The sequence below is a fragment of the Battus philenor genome, unplaced genomic scaffold (genome assembly GCF_028537555.1).
Source record: "Battus philenor isolate CCGP_79_NKW_IND1 unplaced genomic scaffold, ilBatPhil1.0.hap1 SCAF_16, whole genome shotgun sequence".
Classification (NCBI taxonomy): domain Eukaryota; kingdom Metazoa; phylum Arthropoda; class Insecta; order Lepidoptera; family Papilionidae; genus Battus; species Battus philenor.
In genome coordinates, this window is record NW_027181678.1 from 1679812 (window position 1) to 1687228 (window position 7417).

The following is a 7417-nucleotide window of genomic DNA, read 5'->3' on the forward strand; positions in this document are numbered from 1 at the left end:
AGAGGTCTCAATTCGAAGTACAGCGATCAATGAATCATATAAAAATACAAATGAAATCCAACCCGTAGATATTTCATTTGTAGTATACACGAGATAGATTTATATTCACACATACAAATCTCCTACTACTAATATTCAAGGCAATTACTCTATTAATTCATTTTTTAAAGTAATTTACTTTAAATATTAATCAGAAACAAACATCACATGGTCATAATATTAAAAAAAAATTACATTATTTGTTGCAATTAGTGCTTTCATGATGGCTGTTGGAGCCGAAATATTCTTGATTCGCAACGCGGCGTTGGCGTTGAACATAGGTAAAGTCGCTAGAGGTCGCTTGAAGTGTCGCTGATTGTGAAGATCTTCAATATTTAATGGAATCAGACATTATCTCGCGGAAGTCCATCCTAAGAAAGAAAAGGACCAATACTTAGCCACTTCCACACATACAGTTGTAGTCGTGCAACAAAGTGCACCGTCCGCCAGCCTGCTGATAAATGCGCATGCGGCAAACAATGCGAATTACACAACTACCACCGCTAAATCACTCAACACGTGTTTCACCCCTCAACGGGGCATCTTTAGGAGTAATTACACCGATTAGTGCCAAGCATAGAGTCAAGTGGAGATCTTTGATTAATCGTCGGATGAAAAGGAGTGTTTTCATTTTTATTTAATATCCTTTATTGTATACGCTAGGATACATTTAAATGGTTTCATAATGATAAACAAAAAAGTACAAGGCAATCTCTTACAGACAACCATAGTATGGAAAAGGTACAAGTACAAATAAGTGGTAGTTAAAAAAGGTATAATACATATAAGGGTATAATACAAATTGATATGGATCGCGCTTGCCTCATAAATAATAAAGAAACATAGGAAGAAAAAGAAATGAATTAACGGATAAATAATCATAAGTCTTGTAAATAGTTCTTAAACATTTTTTAAATAATAGGTCATGAGTTAGCACGTCTTATATTCATTGTTACAGAGTGTTCAAAAAAGAATTTAACTAATGCCGATCTTGTAATCAGAAAAACATCAATTCCAGACGCTTTTAAAAAAATCCATGCCACGGACTACACCCAATATAAAAATAGAAGGACCAGAGCGTAGTGCACCTGATAACCGACTGTCCCGCGTTTTAGTTTCGGTTACAGGAAAGAATAGAAGAAGGGAAACATCGCCTCATTGAAAAATAAAGAAGAAAGTAGCCAGATCTTGGATTACCACCAAAAGGAAGTAAATAAAGTAATAAGATGTAATAAAACGCAGTAGTAATTGAAAACGAAAAGGTAACAATATGTGATAAAGAAACTAAATAATATTACTGTATGTAGGCATAAGTTAAAAAAATAAAATTATAAATAAGAATATAACAAAATGTAAAATAAAATAAATAAAAGAATCGAAAATTTAAAGTAGCAATCCAGAAGGGACGGTTAAAGGTAAGAGGTAAGATATGAAGGGTAAATAAATGTGACGGAAAAAGAAGAATGAGTGAAAGATACTAAAAAGAACGTAAGAAGGAGAATATAAGAAAAAAAAAGAGTTGGATATAAGTTTAAGCAAAACTGTTTCTGTGTACCTAAGACAGGGGTTGCCCTAGAGGTGCCTAATATACATACATATATATATATATATATATATATATATATAAATATATACATTACACGCTTCTCATATATATATATATATATATATATATATATGAGAAGCGTGTAATGAAGTTGAAATGATTAGGACCCTGCAATCAAGATAACGATGCGAGGAGGAAGAGGAAATTGTTTCATAGGTGTTTCAAAAAATACAGGTTTAGAGTAGTAAAGGTCTTGCTCATACAAGGTGGACAGAAGGCATTGTTAGAGTCCTGGAAAGAAGGATGCATACCACTTTCAATAAGTCCAATTAAACAGTAAATGACCAACAAATAAAACCTATAAAAATAACCCATGTTCTAACACTTCGTTAATAAAGTTATCTAAACTTAGATATCTTAGAACTACTAATTAAGTGGCATAGCTAAGTAGTGTAAGTTTGTGTGCCGCCTAGTTCTCACTATCTACTCTACGAATCCAATTATCCGCGACAACGGAGGCATTAATTCGCGGCGCATTCGATGCGCACGCGCATTTACGTCGTAAATATGATCGATATCAGTTGCATTATGTTGAGGTCGGACTGCGCACCGAACGAGATCACACGCCTTTGCGCAGCGAGATTGCAATGACGTCACAGATACTGGATGTGGCTGGATGTTTTTGAAGACACTCGTATTTTTTATTTATTTTATTGTAAACATACTGTTTACGTGAATTAAATAAACATTTATTAATTTAAATAGTCTTTACTTTGCACTTTAGAAACGTCAAAACTTTGATAGAATGTTAAGGTCGCGAATTGTTTAATCCCGATAGCGTTAAACCAGTCATCGTAACTTTCTTTGGAGTAGACCAATGGCTTGCAAAGGGCGTCTTTTAGTTAAAAGAAGAAGAGAGATATATATTTATACTCAATACTGTTGATCCAAATTTTCTTCATATTCTACTACCAAGTTCGAAATTTTGATTCAACCGATAGGAAACTGGCAAGAAAGTTAGTTACTCATTTAAACACTAGCTTTATAATTTTTTTTACATTACAGACACTCATTTGTCGGAGAAATAGACGCAGTAGTGTTTATAAAAACCATAATTTTAATAACTATGATATGACTGATTTTATTTCTATGCTTACAATATTATTCCAAGGCGACCATCTACGAGGTTCAGGGGCAAAAGAGCGAGCCGGTCATCGCTGTCCGTCGAACAACAGACACCTTCAGGCTGTATAACAGTGTCCATCATGCGGTGGTAGCAATATCACGTCACACGAACTGCCGCGTGTATACACGAACGAGACTCAAGATGCGATCGAAAGGTTCATCGGTGTGGCGAATACGGCAATCGCCGCACAGATACTGGCGCACAACCTGAGGATGACAATATGGAGTAGGGATCAGGAAGTGGAAGCACGAACCGTAGTATCTAAAACTGGTCATTGTTAAGACGTCGTTAAAAACAAAGAAGACACCTATGATTTAAGAACATAATATTACGTAACACAGTAACATGCAAAAACACTGTAATCGTAAAAACAAAGACACTGACGCTAATGTCTGTGGAATGTAGATTCTGACAAAAAAATATTCTTGAAACTCAATAATTTTGATAAATCGACTTTTAGTCGACTAATATATTAACAAAGCAACTCTTCTTTGTACCTTTGGTAGGTTGTTATTTTTAACCATTAACTTGCAGTTTAATTATATCTATGCCGCTTAATTTAACTTTTATTTAAAGACAATCACTGTTTACATTTCTAATGACATAATCTTATATTATTAAATTACATATATATTTTAAAATCGATATTTATAACAAACCACATCCATTTGTTTATAGATCAATGGCGCTACATATACGAAACCGCATCCAATATTTTAGTGAACGAAATAAGAAAAAAAAATTCGCTTTCTTTATAGCTGAATGAACGGATAAATTCACTTACTGGTCCACGTGAGGTAATAACCTTATTTCAGTGGCGAAAGACGCGCTGCACCGACAATATTTTGTCCGAACAAAGCCAAGTACGTATCCGTACGTTTTAATGCCATCGTCAAACACAGCCTTATTCGCGAACTTAAAATACCGTAATGTGAGACATTCTCAAAAATACAACCTTATCTGATCATATAAACAGTCATGATGTTGACAATAACGACGACAATGGATTCTAACCGGTGTAATTTATAATTTGAAAAACAAAACAAAGTGTTTTTTAAACATACTGTATCACATGAGCGAAATATTAGTAATTGCGAATACTTTAAATTGCGGTTAAGCATAAATAATAATAATAATAATTTACAGAAAGGGTGGAAAGTAGTATCATCGTCTCCCTTATATGAAATTCAGGACGCTACCACAAGTTCCAAGGAAATAATAAATAGTAATGATTAAGATTAAGGTATAATGTCAGAAAAATAAAAAGAAACGTAAAATAAATAATAAAAACATAAATTTAAAAAAGGGTAGAAATTTGAAATTGTAACAACTCTAATACCAAAAAAATGTGGCAAAGAAAGAGAAAGATGTGTGTAAGGAATGAAAATGAAAGAATGGGAGCAAAAGAAAATGAGACGAATGATAGAAGAAGATTATTACATAACATAAATTGTGAAGAACGAGAGAGGAGAACTTTTACACATATAACCTATAAATACCCCATGTAATATTAACTATTATATCGCTAAAATTAGTAATATTAAAAAAGTATTTAAATAAAGACATATAACGTTAACATATAATTATAAAAAACATACAATTATGAAATTAAAGAGACAGAAAGATAGATATTGTGAGAAGTGGAAGAAGAGAGTAAAAATAATATAAGAAAGTGAAAAATTTGATATATATAATAAATACATTTAAAAAACCTTTTAGTGAAACGGTTTTTAAACGGTTTTATTTGATATCCATATTGTGGTGGTTGTGGAATAATATGTACCTAGTCCGTCATATTGGAACGGCGTCCATCTTTAATTTTAAATTTTGACATAATCATCGTGTTTAGTGTAGCACTTTCATTTGATACCCATATTGAGGGGGAAATTAAGGAAAAATATGTAATCCGCCATTTTGTATCGGCGGCCATCATAGAATTATAATGTTATTGATTTTATTATATTGTATTGTCATCTAAATTAAACGTGTGTACCATAATGCAGATCAATCTGACAACGGAAAGGTGCTTAAATTTCAATTTCTAATTTTGACCCAAATAAATTCCGTACGGGTCGAACTAAATAAAACCGTGTAATTATAAATTCCCTGTTCCCACATAAATACGAGTGCAACGAAACGTCCCCAAAAACAGAGACTATATATATATATATTAGTGTAGGTAATATTAGTAATATTATAATAAGGTTTATAAACAAAATATCATCAGTGCAAACCCGATACACGTTCACGCGTGGGCAGCTTCCCGACGCGGAGTAAAACAAGATCATTTATTAAATCGAGATGACGCGGATGACCTTTTGCGATGATTTATTCGCGCATCCGTTTCCAGAGCAACGGGTGCAATGATTTAAAATATTTTTTAACCTCAATACAGCGTATATTTGAGCGCTTACAATAGCTAATTGCATTTAATTTTTATTTTAATATTTAATTTGTGTTTATATATAAAAGATATCCATATGTTATCTATACACAAGCTGCGTGTCTTGAATAAGATCTACTCTGTGTTGAAAACAGGTCCGATCATGTGTGGAACTGTAGCCATTTTTGGCTCAGCTAAAAATCAGCACGAAGTTCTTGAGTTTCTAGAACGGCTTGTTGTTGGAGTTACACGTGATAATGTACTAGTATGTAAGAAACTTCTCAGCATTCAACACCGACATCAAGTAACGATGCTGTTTTTCAACAGGATTCATTTTTGGGAATGCGCTGAGAAACTACACAACCTTATCCCACCATATCTGTTTCCCTATAGCATAAGTGTTGGTTTAATTTTATTCAGGTCTCATTTTATTTTCGCACTCTTAAGTTATTTTATTCTTTCTCATTCTCACCCTTGTCATCACATTTCTCTCTTTTCCGATTACTTTTAATAGATTTTCATTATTTTATTTACAATAATTTTTTTAATTTGGTTTACAATTTTCCTGTCTTATTTTGTTCTATTATAGTTTTAACAATTTTTCTTAGACGTTAAACGTTGCGATTTTATATTTTTGATCCGCGCGTGGACTATATTTAGCAGTGGACATCCTATTGCTGAACCGTCTTGGAGACGTAAACAGGATATTAAACGATAAGATGTTTTGATTGACTCTTTTTTATTGAAAAAAGGTGTATGTAATGGTAACATTGTTTACGTAATATCCATGTCTAATAGAGCCATATGCAATACGGTAGCCGGGTAGTGGTCGAGCGTGTTGCATTAATCTCGGATTACCGACACGAGTTTAGATGCACTATCGCTTCCAGGACTCCCGGGTGCAGGCAAAGATTATAGATATTTTCTAAATCGTTGCATACTTAATAACTGATTGTCTCCCGGAGACAGATTTTACAGTACTACTGAAAGCTTTGTACTGTGAAGCGGGTAATAATCGTCCCCGTTTCGTATATATATATATATATATATATATATCGTCGTCTTACTTCCTTTACGGTATCTTTCATGCTTTTTCTTTCTTTCATCCATCATAAAGTTTTTTTTTACTCCAAAGGCATTATTATCATTCAACCATCGCCTTTCATCCTTCTTCTTATTTCCTGAGTATCACAGATTATTCATCACATTATTTTTTCCTAGTTTTGTGTTTTTACTTTAGTATCTAACATTTTATTATATTCCACAACTAGTTTATTATTTCATCTTTAGTCCTTTTTTTATATATTGTTACGTACTCTGGGTTCTGACTCGAAATGAAACACCACTGGTTAACAAGAAGTCCTTAATTCACAAATCAGACGGTCACCCTTCTTTGACACAATAATACTTTCGCTTAGTCCAAACTACGCTTTCAAATCGCTCAAGAAATCACATCAAGTAACTTACCAAATAGTCACTTCGCATCACTGATCTTAATCTTATAACTCGAAAAATAACACTGAACTGTCGACATGGGGAGTACACCTATTTATACCACGGAGAAGGTTCCAATAAGTTCGAGATAGTACTCGGTTAGGATTTCCGAGAACCGCACACAAAAATCTAAAAATAACTTCAAGGTCATGCGTGTACCTACTGATCGTATTTATTGTTGTGTTTTGTAACAATAACTTCAAGGTCACACGTGTTTATGGCACTTTTTGATCGTAGGGTTCCGTGCTTTGTAACAATATTCTTAAATATTTTTACATTCCTTTGGTCTCACCCGACCACATGTGTAACAATTAAAATACTTCCTAATTTCACCTCTACATCTCATAAATCGAACGCATAATCTTTGACTTTTATTATACTAATAATATATGGGACAATTCGTCATGAACGTACAACCGACGCGTAATAATTCACCTGACGTCTTATTGTCGCGGCAACTTCCGCTGGATTCCATTACACTATTCAACTGATATATTAGATCTAGATAGAGTTTTTTTTATACAATCAGTAAAAACAACACACAAAAATACAGTAAAATCTCTTTAGTTACATTATTTATGTCTTTCTGATTTTGATAACTATCATGTAAACTTTTTAAAATTAAAAAATAAAAACTGTTTAGTCGGTTTTCCGACATTTTTCTATTTTGTTACTGTAGCCTCAAAATAAATGATTCAAAACAAGAAATTTAATGGAATTCTAATTTTAAATTTAATGTATAAAGACGATTTAATTTTTAACATGATTT